Source organism: Mustela erminea, chromosome 17, assembly GCF_009829155.1.
Source record: "Mustela erminea isolate mMusErm1 chromosome 17, mMusErm1.Pri, whole genome shotgun sequence".
NCBI lineage: Eukaryota > Metazoa > Chordata > Mammalia > Carnivora > Mustelidae > Mustela > Mustela erminea.
Window position 1 is genome coordinate 764,126 of NC_045630.1, and position 19,045 is coordinate 783,170.

Genomic DNA, 19,045 nt, shown 5'->3' on the forward strand with positions numbered 1-19,045 from the left:
GGACAGAAAGAGAGTCTGCACCACGCAGTGATGGGTGGCCTGTTGTATCCGATGGGTGGGAGGAGGTAGGGAAAAAGGGAGGTCTCAAAAGAACTTTCCCGTGCTGAAGAGGACGTAGGAGATGCGAGATCCCGGATCCCGGAGGACGGCCGTTGTCTGGTTAAGGTCGTTTTTCCTCTAGCAAGGCCTTAGCGTGAACACAGTTGGGAGCTTCCTGGAAGAATGTCACCCGTGTCCCCCCCAAGCGTGGGGGTAGGGGAGGTCGCTGGGAGTCGGCTTCGGCTCTGTCCTCAGCGGCCTTCCGCTCCCTCATCACGGGAATCGGATTTGGGGGAGGCTTTCCCCGCTTGGCTGTGGCGCCGCATCGTGGGATTCCCGTCATCAGATCCGAACGCCAAGTCCCGGGTGTGAGCTCTGGTCCTGTGGCTATGAGGCTGGGGTCCCGGGCTCTTCACGTAGGGGGTCGTGCCTCTCGTCCCCGAATCCGCAGGACCGAGGGGTCGGGTCCGATCAACACGGTGGGCCTTTCCAGCCAGGAAGCCTCTGGTTCTTCCTCCACTCAGCCTCTCCGGCTCCAGGAAGCCGTCGCGTCCGAACGCGGATCCAGACGGCTGCGGCATGTTGGCGAGCAGTGGGGAGGCCTGGGTTGCGGCCGCTCCTGCCCCGATCTCTCACATTTTCTCAGCACATTGAGCCCCTGAACCGTAAGGTTCCGTCAGCTTGAATGTCACATCCCCGTCCGGGCAGGTGGCACTACAGCCCTGGCTTTTCCGGGCGCACGGGACTTCAGAGAAGCCAGGGGCCTCGGTGGGTCTCTTTACTGCTGCCCACTGCCTCCCATTTCCTAGGTCGGGGCGGGGGGCGGGGGGCGGGGCAGAGTGTTAGAAAATGAGACGCGTAGCCTGACTCCAAAGCTGTGCTCTGCGGCTGTCGGCCTTGCTGTGTTAGTGACGCCAAACACCGTTCTCAGGGCCCTGGGAGTTAGCCCACGGGCCTCTGCTAGTCTAGGGGAACGGTCCACATGGAAGTTAGTCCATGTCCCGTAGCTTCCCATCACTCAGAGATAAGACATCCCGTAAGTGAGTGCAGTGACACAGACACAGCCCCCCGGTCCCTGGACTCAGTCGTGGTGAAATTCCTCCACTCTGGGGTCAAACGACCCCCAAAGGAGCAGGGCCACCCTTGGACACACGGTGAGGGAGCAGGGGTTTTTGTCCTTGTGGTAGGGCACAGAGGACGTTACTAGCGAGGGAGGCACGTGGCCCTGACTGTGTCACCCCGAGCTCCCGCCCCGGGCAGTTCCAGGAGAGCTCATCTCGCTCTCCTCCAAGAAGCCTTGTGTCCTGGCCCCGCCGCAGGTGGGCGCCCCGGGTGGACAGCGCGCATGGTGATGGGTGTCAGGGACCATTGTCACAGGCTTCGTGCAGTTAGAGTTTTCAGGGGTTCTTGCAGTCACCCCCAGCACGGTCTGGCAGCGCCGCACACATTGGCTTCCGGGCGGTAGGGCCGGTGGGTCTAAGCAGGTGTGGTTTTCTCGTCCGTCAGACTGAGAAACGCTGTCTGGGAAGATTCCTGTTTGGTCCTTAGACCTGGAGAGGTACAAAGGGCCTTCAGGGGCTTTTTTAAGGAGGAAAAAGTTTGGGGACAGGGGTTGCTCCCAGAACGTACGGATACATGGCCTCTCAGTGGGCTCCTTGCACGTGCGTGACCCCGGGGTCAGCTCTGATTTCAGACACGACTTCCCTCCAGTCACTGATGTGGAAAGCCAGCGCCTCTCCCGGGATTTCTGCATTTTCAGGAAAGGCTCATGTTTTGTCATTATTTCTAGCTCCGAGCTTTTGCGGCCCGTGAGTGAGTTTAGTTTCTAGATCGTGCCGTGTGTCCAGTTTCCGTTCCACGCGGTCAGCATGGCTAAGGGGACTCAGCTGACTTCTCTGACCACACATCCACGTGCCTGTACGCGCGTGCACGTACACACACACACACACACTCGGGCTTTGTGCATCTGGCAGACTTGACTGAAGGACCGAAGGCTGGGAGCAAAGGCGACAAAGTGTGACATTTCGAGCAGCGTAACAGCTTCAGATTCATCAGGAAATGCCTTTGTGTTGAACGAAGTCCCTGTGGACCGTCCCTCCTCCAAGCTGGCCACCCCCCCCCGCTTCCGGTTTATTCTCCGGGTTGTTTACTCCGGCTCCTCGTACACTCAGGGCGTATCTGGTTGTTTTGTTAAAGCGGTGATTCCCCAAAGATAGTTCCACTTCTTTCTCTCTTTCGGGGGCTCCTTTTCTTCTTCTTCTTTTCAAACGTTTGATTTCCGATGGCTCCATCTGAGGGGGATCCTGGTGCCGGATGATCAGCGGCCCCACAGCTCCAGGGCAGTCGTGAGAGACGTCCTGGCCAGAGCCGGTTTCTGATCCGGACCGTCAAATGGGGGTCAGTAAAGTCATCCACGCTTCAGGCCGTTTCCTCTCCTGACCGTCCGGTCACAGCCTTTCAAGGAGCTCACGACCTGTGTCTTCATGGCTGAGGGGTCGCCCCTGGGCCTCCCCGGCCCGTGGCTGGTGTTTGCTCCTCCGTCTGCACAGGCGGGCCGCAGCCGCGCCGTTCTGCCGTCGGCCTTTGTCCCCGCGGACGCGGCGCGGCACCCCCTTCCCCTTCCTGTCCTTCCCGGCCTTTGTGAAGGGGAAGCCCACACGGCCCCTTCTCCCATCACGTCCCCTTCTCTGGGTTCTGTCGCCGCAGACACGGGGGGGGGGGTGCCAGTCCGTGGTCCCCGGTGAGCGGCTCGGGTCCGAGGGCCGTCAGGCCGGCGGGCTCGCATCTTTCTGGGTCCCCCTTCCTGAGAGACGTGCTCCTGCCCCGGCTGCTTCCTCAGGAAAACTGCCTTTACCTTCAGCTCAGTGGCTCCAGTGACAGCAACTTGCTGCAAGTCCTCTACGTTTGCTGGCCGTGTGGTAGGTGCTGGGGACGCTCCCACGCTACGTGACACGGCGTCTCTGACGGCCGGATTCCTGCTTTATAGCCAGTCTGGCCAGGGCCCTCTCGTCTAGGGCGAGTGTGACAGCGGTCGCGTCGTGCTGTGTGAGGCTTACGTAGTTTCTAGACACGGAGCCACAAGCTCTCCTCGTGGCCCTGGAGGACAAGCTCCTGGGTTTTACGTCGCTCAGGAACCAGCAAATACGTTGACCGAACACTCGAAGTCGCCTCCCGTCCTCGCCGAAGCAGCGCGGAGCAGAGCTGAGTCCCGCAGGGAATCCACGCCTCGGGCACTGCCGTGGTCGGAGAAGAGGGGGTCCCACAGCTTCAGGGCGTCGGAGCAGGCCCCGGACTCCGGTCTCTCAGCCCGGAGGGCAGCGGCGCTGGGCTTGGCAGTGGGGCCGCGCGGTGACCCCGTGTGACCTGCCGTCCGGGTGCCCAGGCCTGAGTTCCGTCCCGAGGGTGGGGAGATGGAGTTCCACAACGGGTGGCGACACAGCTCTGGGGCGGGCGTCGGGGGCACCCGTCACCTCGCAGCCTGGACGGAGCCGCCGCGGCAGGACAGCAGCTCCCAGTCTGGCCAGGCGCCTGCCTGGGGCTGCGAGCTGGGCTGGAGGCTCGTGCGGGGCCCGCTGACACGGAGCACGGGTGAGGGTCCCCACTCCCCGTCAGGGTGGTGGGTGACCCCGGGCCGCACGCTCAGCCGCTCAGTCAGGGTCTCCCGAGTTCTCGGATGCGGCTCGGCAGCTGCTTCTGAGCAAGAGCGTCCCCGGCGGCTGCAGCGGGCGTCCGTGGTGGCGGCTGCAGCGGGCATCCGTGGTGGCGGCTGCAGCGGGCGTCCGTGGTGGCGGTGCTGCAGGGGCGTCCGTGGTGGCGGCGCGGCGAGGGGCAGTGCCCTTCTCTGCGGGAGGGTCAGAACCGGCCTGAAGACGCGCAGGGGCGTCCTTCCTAATAGGGACCTGCGCTGTCTCTCCGCTCAGACCAGGAACCCCATCGGCTGGAATGAAGGTGCTTTATTTCTCAGGTGCATGCTTGCGGCCACGTCCTGAAGTCGAAGAGGCAACTCGCGGCTCGTGACTTCTGGGCTCGACCTGTAACTCGGGCTGAGCTGGACCGTGTTGGATTCGAGGTGGAGATGCCGAGGGGCGTCAGGATGCACGAGCGGCGGTAAAGCCAGCTGACGAGTGTGCCGCTCCTCGGGGCGGCCCAGGGTGCGTGTGTTGCCTTTTGTGATACTTCCCGTGCTTTATGGCCTACGTCCTGGTTTTGCTCCCATTTTAAAGATGAGGAAACCGAGGCATCGAGTGCGAAGCACGTCAGCCACGGTGTGAGCCCAGGCCAGCCGTCCACGCTGTGAACCGATACGGGGGCCCAGGGCTTCGGGCGGGCCGTGGGAACGTCTCCATGGTTGAGAATGAGAGACGTTACTCAGAAGTGGAGAGCCCATTAGGTCAGTCAGTTCTTGATATTACTCTAATTCAACCCCTGGTGCAAAACTGTTGCTTTTCTGGTCGAGTTTATGAAGTTAAGGAAAGTGTGGGAAATCCTGCCATTTGTTTGTTTGTTTTTAATTTTTTTAAAAAAATTAACATATGGTGCACTATTGGTTTCGGGGCACAGGTCTGTGAGTCGTCAGGCTTACACACTTCACAGCACTCACCGCAGTACGTACCCTCCGCACTGTCCTCCCGGCAACCCTTCCCCCGCAGGAACCCTCGGTTTCTTTCCTGAGATTAAGAGTCTCTTATGAATCCCGCCATTTTGTCTCAAACACTTACAAACCTCACGCCCCTCACCCTCACAGTCAGATTTGTCATTTGGTTCCCCCTCCGTTTCTGACCGCCTCCTGTGGGATTCTCTGTTGGCAGCTGTGATCTCCGGGACTCCGTTTCCAGTGCTCTCTCTGAGGCTCTGCAGGTGGCTGATGTCACGGCGGGTTGGGGCTTGACTAAAGGGACACGATGTGTCATTTAACAGTCATCTCCTATGTCCAAAAAGTCGTGAGGCTTTGATTACCTAGAAGGAAGGGGGGAGGGGAATTGTCTTGAAAGGGCCCCGGCATTGTCACAAGTTCACTTGCTGGTGGGGGTTCCTGGCCTCATGTGAGTCCACGGCAGTTGGAGGTCAGCAGTGTCCCGCTGCCCGAAGAGGCTGTGCTGTCTTCAGCACGACAGACTGCTGAGGTAGGTCTGTCCTCCGTCAAGATCAAATGGATTTGGGATTGCTGTGGTGGCCACCAGAGTCTGTGAGAGCAAGCGGGTGGCTCTGTACATACGTTAAAAATAAAAGTGCTGTTGAGCACTGAGGGACTTCAAAGCTCCAAAGAACGGTGTGCACTTGTGAGGAAGGGCCACTTTCCGTCACGCGCTGGAGGGTTTAAAGAGAAAGCAGAGGGTGTGCACCACAGAGGCGGGTTTGATGTCTGTCACACAAAGGGAGACAAAAGGTCTCGGGGAGGTTGCTTCTTGATGCCAAAGAGCACTGTGGGCGGAGACGCGGCGCCTCAGAATCCTGACCTTTATTCGTAAAGTTCTTCCCTCAGTGCATCATTTAGCAAAATCCCACCTGTTTGCCAAAAACAAAACAAAGCAAGCAAAAAAACAAGCTCTTTACTGCTTATTTTCTTTCTCTATCTTCATCATCCGACTGCCTCCTAAAGGCAGGGACGGCGACTCTCACTGGGTCTCCAGGGCCTAGCTGGCAGGGCGCGCTCAAGCATTGCCTTGAATGAAGGAGCTGTGGTTGACAGCAAGGGCGGTTCGGTATTGACAAATCAATCAACCTGATACATCACAGTGATAAGAGAAAGGGTAAGAACCGTAGGGTCATTTCAGTGGATGCAGAACAAGCGTTTCACAGAGTGCAACACCCATTCATGATAAAACCCTCAACAAAGTAGGTTTAGAGGGAACATACCTCAACATAATAAAGACCTTATATGAGAAACCCACAGCTAACATCATCCTAAATGGGGAAAAATGAGAACTTTCCCCTTAAGGTCAGGAACATGGCAGGGACGTCCACTCTCCACACTGTTACTCAACATAGTACTAGAAGTCCTGGTTTCAGCAGTCAGACAACAAAAAGAAATAAAATTCATCTAAATCGGTAAGGAATAAGTAAAACTTTCACTATCTTCAGATGACATGATACTATATTTAGAAAACCTGAAAGACTACCAAAAAATTGCTAGAACTGGTACACAAATTCAGTAAAGTCACAGGATATAAGATTAATGTACAGAAATCTGCTGCATTTCTTTTTTTTAAAGATTTTATTTATTTGACAGAGACAGAGATCACAAGTAGGCAGAGAGAGAGAGAGAGAGGAGGAAGCAGGCTCCCCACTGAGCAGAGAGCCCGATGTGGGGCTCGATCCCAGGACCCTGAGATCATGACCTGATCTGAAGGCAGAGGCTTTAACCCACTGAGCCACCCAGGCACCCCTTCTGTTGCATTTCTGTACACCAATGATGAAGAAAGAAAAATTTAGGGGTTAATTTCATTTATAATTGCACCAAAACCCGTAAGATATCGAGGAATAAATCTAACCAAAGAGGCAAAAGACCCACACTCTGAAAACTACAGAGCATTGATGAAAGAAATGGAGGAAGACACAAAGACCTGGGAAGACATTCCATGCCCATGGATTGGAAGAACAAATATTGTTAAAATGTCTATACTATTCAAAGCAATCTACACATTTAATGCAATCCCAATCAAAATACCAATAGCATTTTTCACAGAACTAGAACAAACAATCCTGAAGTTTGTGTGGAACCACAAAGACTTTGCATAGCCAAAGCAGCCCTAAAAAAGAAAAGCAAAGTATCCCAAAGGCATCACGATCCTAGATTTTAAGTTATATTACAAAGCCATAGTAATCAAAACAGTATGGTCCTGTCATAAAAATAGACACATAGATCAATAGAACAGAACAGAAGACTCAGAAAGAGCAGAAGAACCCATAATTATATGGTCAATTAATCTTCAGCAAAGCAGGGGAAATATGGAATGGGAAAAGTCTCTTCAGCAAATGGTGCTGGGAAAACTGGACCATGTTCTTACACCAGACACAAAAATAAACTCAGACTTGAATAAAGACCTAAATGTGAGACCCCAAACCATAAAAATTTCATAAAAGAGCACAGGCAGTAATTTCTCTATTAGCCATAGCAACTTTTTTCTAGATAGAGTCCCCTGAGGTAAGGGAAACAAAACAAAAAATAAACCATTGGGACTACATAAAAATAAAAGCTTCTGCACGTTGAGATAAATAATCAACAACTTACTGAATGGGAGAAGATATTTGCAAATGAGATATCCAATAAAGGGTTCGTATCCACAACATATAAAGAACTCACCTCAACATCCAAAAACCAAATAATCCACTTTTTAAATGGGCAGAAGACAGGAACAGACATTTCTCCAAAGACAACATCCAGATGGCCAACAGACACATGAGAAGATGCTCCACATCATTTATCATCCGGGAAATACAAATCAAAACTACAGTGAGATCCCACCTCACACCCGCCAGAATGGCTAAAAATAAAAAACACAAGAAACAATGATGTTGGTGAGCATGTGGTGAAAGTGTCTTGCACTGTCGGTGGGGATGCAAGCTGGTGCAGCTACTCTAGAAAACAGTACGGAGGTTCCTCAAAAAGTTAAAAATAGAGCTACCCTACGTCCCAGTGTTGCTCTACATGGTATTTACCTGAAGAATACAAAAATACTAGTTAAAAGGGATATATGCACACTGATGTTTACAGCAGCATTATCTACAATAGTCAAATTATGGAACAGCCCAAGTGTCCATCAGTTGATGAGTGGATAAAGAAGATGTGGGGTGTGTGTGTGTGTGTGTGTGTGATGGAATATCATTCAGCCGTAAAAAAGAATGATATCTTGCCATTTGCAACAACGTAGAGGAGCTAAAGCGTTATGCTCGGTGAAATATGTCAAGTCAGAGAAAGACAAATGCCATATGATTTCCCTCATATGTGGAATTTAAGAAGCAAAACAAGCGAAGGAGAAAAGAGAGAGAGGCAAACCAAAACACAGACCCTTATCTCTAGAGAAGGAACAGGCTGGCCACCCGAGGGCGGGGTGGGGGGTGGGTTAAACAGGTGATGGGGACTAGGGAGTGCAGTTGCTCTGAGCGCCAGGTGATGTATGGAGTGTTGAACCACTATCTTGTGCACCTACAACCATATTACACTGTATGTTAGCTGTACTGGAATTTAAATAGAAACTTAGAATTGGAAGAAGCCTTCCTCTGGGGCGCTGCGTCTCCCCTTCTTGCCTGATCGAGAATATCACTCTGTTGCGGCTTCTCTTTCCTGCGCCAGATGAGTGATCCCGTTCCCACGGAGCTTGGTCTGGGTCCCATTCTACCCGAAAGCCCTCTACGGCCCTGTCTGGAGGTAGAGTCTTTCCCCCAGGCATGACGGGCAGAGGGACCTCATCGCCAATGATTCTGCTAATGTTACGTTGGTGATCTGAACACTTGTCCCAAGGGAGTCACAGAAGCCAGAATGGAGACAGTGACTTCGCTTGTCTACTTCTCTGTTTATAATAAAGAAGCTGGTTCTCTGTGTAGCTGGGTTTCTGACTTGGTTTCCCACAGCCACCAAGAGAATACAGAAAACCAGATGAGACTTTCTCCTGCTCCCACCACCCTTTCTCCCAATCTGCCTTTTCTCCTTTGGATGAAACATCTCCGTGCTCACCGGCGCAAGCCTCCGCCAGAGCCCCGGGCCCCATCCCTTCTCAGCTTCGGTCCCACTCTCCTTCTCTTCCGGACTCCGTAATCAACAAACGGATATGCTGACCCATTTCCTGCCTAAGACCAAATTTCTTTGGGTACCTAAGTGGCCCAGTCATTTAAACATCCAACTCTTGATTTCTGCTCAGGTCATGATCTTGAGTTGTGAGATCAAGCGCTGAGTTGGCCTCTGTGCTGGGCATGGAGCCTGCTTAAGATTCTCTCTCTCTCTCTCTCTCTCTCTGTTCCTCCACAGATAAATAAATAAATAAACAAGCAACCAACCAAAACCAAATTTCTCTTGAACATACATGTCTCTCGAACTACTGGCCCATTTCTCTGTACCTCTTATGGCTAAACTCCTCAAAAGAGTTATTTCTCCTAATTAATTCCACTTCCTTTTCTCACTTCTCTTGAACACATTATAGTCAAGTGTCTTTTTCCCTCACAAACTGAGGCTTACTTGTGTCAAGGTCAGCAATGACTGGGAGGATGGTTTATCCTATTTTGTGCACATCAGTCCTGGTTTATGGCTTTTGTCCTGGCACATTTTAATTATTAAGAGCTTCTTCCTTCACTCTTAGAAATGTTCTGTTTTGGGCAAAGATTATATGGTCATTTTACCTACTCAGAACCGTCACATCCCAACCCAGTGGCGAATGCCCATTTCTTACTCCCCTGACCGGCTCATCTCGCCTTGTTCTGGAAATGCTGCCTTCCCGACCCCAGGGCACTAGTCTTTCTTCTCGCCACTCTCTGGAGCTGGTTTTCAGTCTCTGTGGGGTCCTTGAACCTCTGTTCTATTTCCAGTCTTTTTTTTTTTTTTTTAAAATTTTATTTATTTGACAGATCACAAGTAGGCAGAGGCAGGCGGGGCGGGGGGAAGCAGGCTCCCTGCTCTTAACCCACTGAGCCACCCAGGCGCCCCCTCTTTTCAGTCTTTGATGACTTCCTCTAATCTTTAAAGTCTGGTAGTATTGATGGCCAGAGGTATGTGTTTGGTGCCGGGGCCCGTCCTCTGAGCTCCATCGCTGTCTCCGTGTGGCTTTCTCACAGACACACCGGCCTCAGCACCTCAAACGCCAGCTCCTGGTTTTGTCCTCAGACCCCCTCTCCACCGCAGTCAGCGACGGCCTGGTTCTCCTCCTTGTCCGAATCCTCCCAGTCCTACACTACCCCCCACAGCTCCAGTCTAACCCAGCAGCAGATACGTCCGCCGTAACCTCACACTGTGTCCAAGATAGAGTCCTTTTCTCTGTTGTCACTACTTTTTCTGTGGTCAAGGCCACCATCGGGTTTTATCTTCCGTGTTTCGGTTACCGGCTCGCTGGTCCTGCGGCCTCTACCCTGCCACTCCCGTCCCTCCGAGTCCGGAGGCCGCACAGACACAGCCCGCGTGATTCCTGTGACGGCCCGCGAGACCCTCAGCCATCCGGCCCGCTCCGCCGCAGCCGGGCTGGCCGCCTGGTGCTCCCAGCGCCGTGAACATGTGCCCCTTCCACGTCCCTGTCTTTGCGTTCGCTGTTCCTCTGGCCAGAACTCTCTTCTCTCGGGTTTCCCTGTGGTCTCGCTTCCTCCTGTTGCTATCTCAGTGTCACCTGAACGCCTTTCCTGGCAGCTCTCCCTCTGCACAATAAAACCACCACCACCATGACTGGCCGGAGCACTCTCTGTTCACCTCAGCCTGCTTTGTTTATATCTGTGGTACGTAAAGCCACATGGTGCGATCTGTCTTCTGTCTCTTCCGCTGTAGGACCCGCTCAGGAACTCAGGGACTTTATCTTCCTTTGTTCTAGGCTTTACCCCACCACCTAAAACAGTCGCTGCGTGTCAGACATATTTATCGAATGAAAGAATCCACAAATTGATTGCTAGCCTTACAGAATGAGATCGATGACACATTCTTCAAGTTTCCTGATGTCCTAGAGTTGGTACCCATCAGCAGTCATGGGGGATAAACATCAGATACTGAAAAAGAAGAAAAGGACTATATAGACTCTTTGATTTAAAAAGATGACACCATCACCAAAATGTTCCCCAATAGAAAATTTAAAAAATTGTATCATACTCACATGGGGAATGCTATATAACTATAAAAATGATTTTCAAAAGATATTTAGTGGCCTGGGAAAGTGCGACAATAGAATACTAACAGAAAAAGAAAAAAAGATACCAAGTATAGGTCTCAAATATGTGAACACAAATGTATGTTGTGGGAAGAAAAATACCAAAAGAAAACCTCCCAAAGCATGAGCAGTGGTGATTTCTAGGTGGTAGGATTATGTGCAGTTTAAATGATCTTTATACCTTATACCCTTCCTAAAATATCAATCATGAATATTTACTGTTTTACCATCCTAAAAAATAACTTCTTATCTACTTCCAAAGGGATTGCATTCCAGGCTCATTGAAGGATGCTCCCTTCGAGTTTGGGGAAGTCGGATAAAGGATCGATTTTGCTGGTCCTACCCATTCTTTCCAATTCTACTAAAGCTGAAGGTGTGCATTTGGAAGTCAGCGGTCTGGGCGGATAATCGCTGGTGGGAGAAAACACACCTTTGTGGTTCTTGGTGACAGAACCATCTTCGTTCACTAGGACAAGCTCATTAGGGCTACTAGATGATAGCACCTGGTTTGCCTTTATATAACGGGTAAGGGCCAAGCATACTAGTGTTTAATACAGTAGGCCTCTGGGTTATGCAGACCGGACATTTAACTATTATTAATCTGGCTTAGTGAGGTTTTATTGTTGCCATATCATTAAACGGCTCCTCTTTCTCATGCGAGACTGGTAACATTTTTGAAGTCCCTCTTTCAGTTGCTGGAGATAATAGGTGAAGTCTGAATGTTGTTTGTGAACCTGCTAAAGGTATTTTGAGGTCTCACTACACCGCAGAGAAAGGGTGGGCCAAGCCCCCCATGGGTCAGTTTGTCAAAAATCTAAGAGTCAAAATTCAAATCGACTCCAAACCCACGGGTCAGACTTAAAATCTCGGTTCCGTTCTCTTTTGCTGTTGACTCGGTCGTGGCAATCTTGAGATCCAGCCATGAGAGTCTCAGAAAAAAGACGCCGTGAACATGTGTGTGCGTATTTCCCTTCTCCTCTTGGTATTTTTCTGAACTGGACTTAATTTTTAAAAGATTGTCCATTAAAAATTTGTCTTATGGAGTTAGAATAATTCAAAGATAATAGTGAGACCAGGTAGTCCTGGGTTGTCTCCAGCTGGCTTGTGAACTATCTTGTAAACTGTATGGTCTTATACTTATTTTTAAATTACTAAAAAATCCCTAATTATAATAGCTCAATTTAAAGAATACTAACAAAATGGGCAACCATGCACATATAGGCGCATAAGTAGAAGTTCACAGTGAATTAGAAGCTCTCCTGAACTTTTTCCCCAGTCTTACTCCTTTTAGTCCTGAGATAACTACTCTTTTGAATTTGTGTTAATCACTCCTTTGCTTTACTTTATAATGTTATCACTTAATACATGTATTTAACATGTTGCTCATATATGTAAAGAAACTCTACTGGGTGGTTTACATGAATGGAATTCTACAGAATGCACTTTTCTGATGTACTTCTTTCCCACAACTTTTAAAAAAGATTTTATTTATTTATTTGACACAGAGAGAGAGAGAGCAGAAACACAAGCAGGGGGAGTGCGAGAGGGAGAAGCAGGCTTCCCACTGAGCAGGGAGTCCGATGTGGGGCTCGATCCCAGGACCCTGAGATCATGACCAGCTTAAGGCAGACACTTAATGACTGAACCACCCAGGCGCCCCCTTTCTCACAATTTTAATTGAGGGATTTTTTTTTTAATGTTGATCTGAGTAGCTGGGGTTCCATCTTCCGTGAGCAGGTGCGGCATTCTTCATTCCCCGTTCTACAGCCGACACCATTTGTGGTGTTTGCCGTGTTTGCTGTTACAAAGGAAGCTGCTATGAATATTCCTGACTCTGGCTCCTACAACACGTGCCCACGAGCTTCTCTAGGTATCGCCTGGGGAGTCAAGTTCTGAGTCGTTGTACGTGCACGTTGAACTCGACTAGGTCGTGCCAAGCCACCGTCCGAAGTCCCCGTGTAAATGTATGTGTTCAGAGGCCGCGGACGAGCACTCTCCTTTCCTCCGGGTATGTACCCACACTTCCTGCCGTTTGTCTCTTTCTGTTTGTCCCGACTGGAAGGGGAGACTTGGTATGACATTTAGTTTAAATTTGCTTCATCCTGTACTAATGAGGTTAAGGCTGAACCTGTTTTCATTTAATTTATGGGTTCGTTACATTTCCTTTTCTATGAAATACCCATTCATAGGTTTTCATAGGTTTTGCCCATTTTTCTGGTTTTTGTTGTTGTTGTTGTTGTTGCTGGAGGGGGGGCTTTTTCGCATAGGAGACATATTTTTCTGCACTATAATCTTTTTTTGTTATATGTGTAGCAGATATTTCTCCCAAATGGTGCTTTCTGTTTTCGTCTTCTTTATATGTCTTTACATGAACAAAAGTTGTTCATTTTAATGTAATTAATCATTTTTTTTTAGGGTTTTGGCTTTTGTGCTTTGCTTTGGGCATAAGGATATTTTATTCTAAAACTTTTATACTTTTTTTCACATTTCTTTTTTCCTCCTTTGTAGAGAGGGAGAGCGAGAGACGGGGAGGGACGAGGGGAGGGAAGAGAGCCTCTTCAGCACACTCCTGCCCCCTCGTGCAGGCTCCGTCCCGCGACCCCGAGATCACGAGCTGAGCTGAAATCAAGAGTCGGATGCTTCTCCGACTCGGCCAGCCCGTGCCCCTCACATTTAAGCTTTAATCCACCTGGATCTTTATTGTTCTGAGATAGGGATTTTATTTCACTTCGTGTGATCTGGCTAAGCAGCGGTTCCAGAATAGTTGATTCAATCGTCCGTTCTTTCCCCGCCATCTGCCGTGTCCTGTCAGCCACAGGTGAAGTGCGTCCGTTTCTAGGCTCTTCGTCCTGCTCGGCAGGGGGCTTGGTCTGCCCCTTCCCCAGCACGCTCCTAACTGCCTAGGTTTAAACCAAGGCTTCTCTGCGGCTTCGGCCGTGAGCCTCTGTCTCTGCGTCTTCCTCCCGCATGGCCCGCGGTCCTCTCTGCACCCCCACAGCTGGCTGCTGGTGAGAGTGTGTGGCCGTGCCTGCAGCCCGCCCACAGCCACAGCGAATGTGTCACGTCTCTCCCGTTCTCAGCTACTCCTGGTCTTCAGTTTTGAAAGTCACGTGGTGGGCAGAAACGGTGCTGGAGAACAGAAAACTGCTTCAGTAATTTCTAGAAGTGGGGATCTTTTCCTTCTTTTTGATCATTCTGTCTCCTCTTTTGGCCCCGTGTCGCCTGTCTGTTTGTGATCTCAGCAAGGGTAGGATCTGAGCTGATCTGCAAAATGGGCTCAGAACTGTCAGGCTGCAAGTGTCGGCACTGGGCACGCCGGAAACGTGTGACTTCCTGTGGCTGCTGCGTTTCAGGTTCTGCTGTTGGGCAGAGCAGGTCTGCTGGTGTCCCAGGACGCCTTAAGGTACGGGAAATCCTAGTCCTCAGGAGATAGTTGAGCACAAGTTCCTGTAGACTGAGAAGTGAATGTCGCTCTGTGAGATCTCGAAGGTGTCCCCGCTGGGCCCTCCTCCACCCCTTCCCCCCGTCACAGGCTCTGCAGGCTGGCAGGGGACGGGGCTGGTCCCAGCTCCTCCACTGAGACCCGTCCTTTGGCAGATGGGGGCAGTGGTGCCGCAGTGAAAGGCCCTGTGACTTTCCCTGGTGGCCCCTGTGGGTGTGACCACGTGAACGGGAACTTGTACGTGTGAGCAGCTGTCACCGCGGCGGGGACAGAACAGTAACTGTGACGGTTGTGGTGGGTTTCCCTCTCCCTCCGCCCGGCCTCTTCTGTTTCAGCCTGTGCTGCCCCAGCCCTTGGGTCCCTTGCAAACGTCACCACGTTCTCCCCGGCCTCCCCTTCATTTTCTTCCGTGACCTTTTTAGGACGTCCTGTGGCAGGGCTGTCATTCTTGGGCTCGGAGGACGGACGCCACGTGCCTGTCCCCTCCACGCTCAAGGGGACTGAAATCCACCCTGCCGAGTCCGGCCCGTTTTGCCTAAAAGAAGCACATTTCTTCAGAAAATAATCTCCCGTGGTATGGAAGTCTCTCTCTCTCTCTCCTTCCTAGTAGCACAGCCCGAAGGGAGCTGCAGCGACGTCCGCAGCGGGACAGCGGGTGGCGTCGCCGGCCTCCGGCAAGCATCCCTCGGGCGAGCGTCCCTCCAGCGAGCGTCCCTCCGGCGAGCGTCCCTCGGGCGAGCGTCCCTCCGGCGAGCGTCCCTCGGGCGAGCGTCCCTCCGGCGAGCGTCCCTCCGGCGAGCGTCCCTCGGGCGAGCGTCCCTCCGGCGAGCGTCCCTCGGGCGAGCGTCCCTCCGGCGAGCGTCCCTCCGGCGAGCGTCCCTCCGGCGACCGTCCCTCCGGCGAGCGTCCCTCGGGAGAGCGTCCCTCCGGCGAGCGTCCCTCCGGCGAGCGTCCCTCGGGCGAGCGTCCCTCCGGCGAGCGTCCCTCCGGCGAGCGTCCCTCCGGCGAGCGTCCCTCGGGCGAGCGTCCCTCCGGCGAGCGTCCCTCCGGCGACCGTCCCTCCGGCGAGCGTCCCTCGGGCGAGCGTCCCTCCGGCGACCGTCCCTCCGGCGAGCGTCCCTCGGGAGAGCGTCCCTCCGGCGAGCGTCCCTCCGGCGAGCGTCCCTCGGGCGAGCGTCCCTCCGGCGAGCGTCCCTCCGGCGAGCGTCCCTCCGGCGACCGTCCCTCCGGCGAGCGTCCCTCCGGCGAGCGTCCCTCGGGCGAGCGTCCCTCCGGCGAGCGTCCCTCGGGCGAGCGTCCCTCCGGCGAGCGTCCCTCCGGCGAGCGTCCCTCGGGCGAGCGTCCCTCCGGCGAGCGTCCCTCGGGCGAGCGTCCCTCCGGCGACCGTCCCTCGGGCGAGCGTCCCTCGGGCGAGCGTCCCTCCGGCGAGCGTCCCTTGGGCGAGCGTCCCTCCGGCGAGCGTCCCTCCGGCGAGCGTCCCTCGGGCGACCGTCCCTCCGGCGACCGTCCCTCCGGCGAGCGTCCCTCGGGAGAGCGTCCCTCCGGCGAGCGTCCCTCCGGCGAGCGTCCCTCGGGCGAGCGTCCCTCCGGCGAGCGTCCCTCGGGCGAGCGTCCCTCCGGCGAGCGTCCCTCGGGCGAGCGTCCCTCCGGCGAGCGTCCCTCCGGCGAGCGTCCCTCGGGCGAGCGTCCCTCCGGCGACCGTCCCTCCGGCGAGCGTCCCTCGGGAGAGCGTCCCTCCGGCGAGCGTCCCTCCGGCGAGCGTCCCTTGGGCGAGCGTCCCTCCGGCGAGCGTCCCTCCGGCGAGCGTCCCTCGGGCGACCGTCCCTCCGGCGAGCGTCCCTCCGGCGAGCGTCCCTCCGGCGACCGTCCCTCCGGTGCGCTGCGGCTCTGCGCGGGCCGCCGGTGGGGACCAGGAGGCCTGCTTTCCTGAGTACGAGTCTTTATTGAATGAAAACACCGCATCCCCCGGTTTTCCTCTGCGGCGAGCGCGGTGTCTGCGGGTCAGGGTCCGTCGGGTGTGTGGGGTCGAAGCGGGGCTCCGGGCCGAGCCGCAGCAGGAGGACCCGCGCGCGGCCGCGAGGTCAGACCCGCGGTTTGCTCTGGGGTCGGGGTGCGGAGGGGCGGGGAGGGGGCGCGGGGCGGACTTGGTCGGAACAAGCCCCAGCAGCCCCGAACTCGGCGCCGGGGACACCCCAGGGAGGCCCGCGCGGGCTCCACGACGGGCCGGAGCGGCTCCTTCCCGAGGACACTTGTGCCGGCGCGTCCCGCCCACACCCGCGACACCGCGGAGGGTCCGGGCCGCGACACGGAGAGAGCAGGAGGACCGGACGAGAAGCGGGAGGCGGGAGCTCACGGACGCGCAGGCAGCGGCCGCGGCGGGGGGAGCGGGAAACCGTCGGGAGAGGAGGAGGATCCGGGAGCCCCGACGGCGGCGGGCGCGGCGCTGTCCGGGGCGGAGGGCGCTGAGGCTGCCCGTCACGCTCTCGGTCGGTGCCGCCGCGGGTCAGACACACCTGAGAACAGAATCCGCAAACAGGACCTTGATTTTACAGAGATTGATTTGAATGCGGCGCGGGGAACGCGGGAGACAGGACAAGCGTCGTGCAGGGAGGAGCAGCGGCCGGGGCTTCTCGCGGGACCAGCGGAGGACCGGAGGCGCTCGGACAAGATCCAAAACGACGGTGCCTGAGACTGACAGAACGAACGAGAGGTGAATTTTCAGGTTGAAAGGATGTGTTAGGTTGAAGAGGAATAAATTTAAAAAATTATAAATACAGACACATTGTAGTGGAAAGAAGAACATCAAAGACCAAACATTTTTGGTGATTTTTTATTTATTTGAGAGAGAGAGAGAGAGAGACCACAAGCAGGGGGGAGGGGCAGAGGGAGAGGAAGAAGCAGGCTCCCCGCTGGGCAGAGAGCCCAAAGTGGGGCTGGATCCCAGGACCCCGGGATCATGACCTGAGCCGAAGGCAGAGGCTTAACCCACGGAGCCACCCAGGTGCCCCAAAGACCAAAAATTCTTAAAAGCTATCAGAGAGAAAAGGCAAATTAGGAAGTAACCAAACAATTTCCAGACAACGGACTTTTTTTTTTTTAATTTTTTCAATTTATTTATTTTCAGAAAAACAGCATTCATTATTTTTTCACCACACCCAGTGCTCCATGCAATCCGTGCCCTCTATAATACCCACCACCTGGTACCCCGACCTCCCACCCCCTGCCCCTTCAAAACCCTCAGATTGTTTTTCAGAGTCCATAATCTCTCATGGTTCACCTCCCCTTCCAATTTCCCCCAACTCCCTTCTCCTGTCTAACTCCCCGTGTCCTCCGTGTTATTTGTTATGCTCCACACATAAGTGAAACCATATGATCATTGACTCTCTCTGCTTGACTTATTTCACTCAGCATCATCTCTTCCAGTCCCGTCCATGTTGATACAAAAGTTGGGTATTCGTCCTTTCTGATGGAGCCATAATACTCCATAGTGTATATGGACCACATCTTCCTTATCCATTCGTCCGTTGAAGGGCATCTTGGTTCTTTCCACAGTTTAGCGACTGTGGCCATTGCTGGTACATTGGGGTACAGATGGCCCTTCTTTTCACGACATCTGTATCTTTGGGGTAAATACCCAGTAGTGCAATTGCAGGGTCATAGGGAAGCTCTATTTTTAATTTCTTGAGGAATCTCCACACTGTTTTCCAAAGCGGCTACACCAACTTGCATTCCCACCAACAGTGGAAGAGGGTTCCCCTTTCTCCACATCCTCTCCAACACATGTTGTTTCCTGTCTTGTTAATTTTGGCCATTCTGACTGGTGTAAGGTGATACCTCAATGTGGTTTTAATTTGAATCTCTCTGATGGCTAGTGATGATGAACATTTTTTCATGTGTCTGATAGCCATTTGTATGTCTTCACTGGAGAAGTGTCTGTTCATATCTTCTGCCCATTTTTTGATATGATTATCTGTTTTGTATGTGTTGAGTTTCAGGAGTTCTTTATAGATCCTGGATATCAACCTTTTGTCTGTACTGTCATTTGCAAATATCTTCTCCCATTCCGTGGGTTGCCTCTTTGTTTTTTTGACTGTTTCCTTTTGCTGTGCAGAAGCTTTTGATTTTGATGAAGTCCCAGAAGTTTATTTTCGCTTTTGTTTCCTTTGCCGTTGGAGACATATCTTGAAAGAAGTTGCCGTGGCTGATATTGAAGAGATTACTGCCTATGTTCTCCTCTAGGATTCTGATGGATTCCTGTCTCACGTTGAGGTCTTTTATCCATTCTGAGTTTATCTTTGTGTACGGTGTAAGAGAATGGTCGAGTTTCATTCTTCTACATATAGCTGTCCGGTTTTCCCAGCACCATTTATTGAAGAGACTGTCCTTTTTCCACTGTATATTTTTTCCTGTTTTGTCGAAGATTATTTGACCATAGAGTTGAGGGTCCATATCTGGGCTCTCTACTCTGTTCCACTGGTCTATGTGTCTGTTTTTATGCCATTACCATGCTGTCTTGGTGATCACAGCTTTGTAATAAAGCTTGAAATCAGGTAACGTGATGCCCCCAGCTTTATTTTTGTTTTTCAACATTTCCTTAGAGATTCGGGGTCTCTTCTGATTCCATACAAATTTTAGGATTATTTGCTCCAGCTCTTTGAAGAATACCAGTGGAATTTTGATCGGAATGACATTAAAAGTATAGCAACAATAAACACTAGACTTATCATGG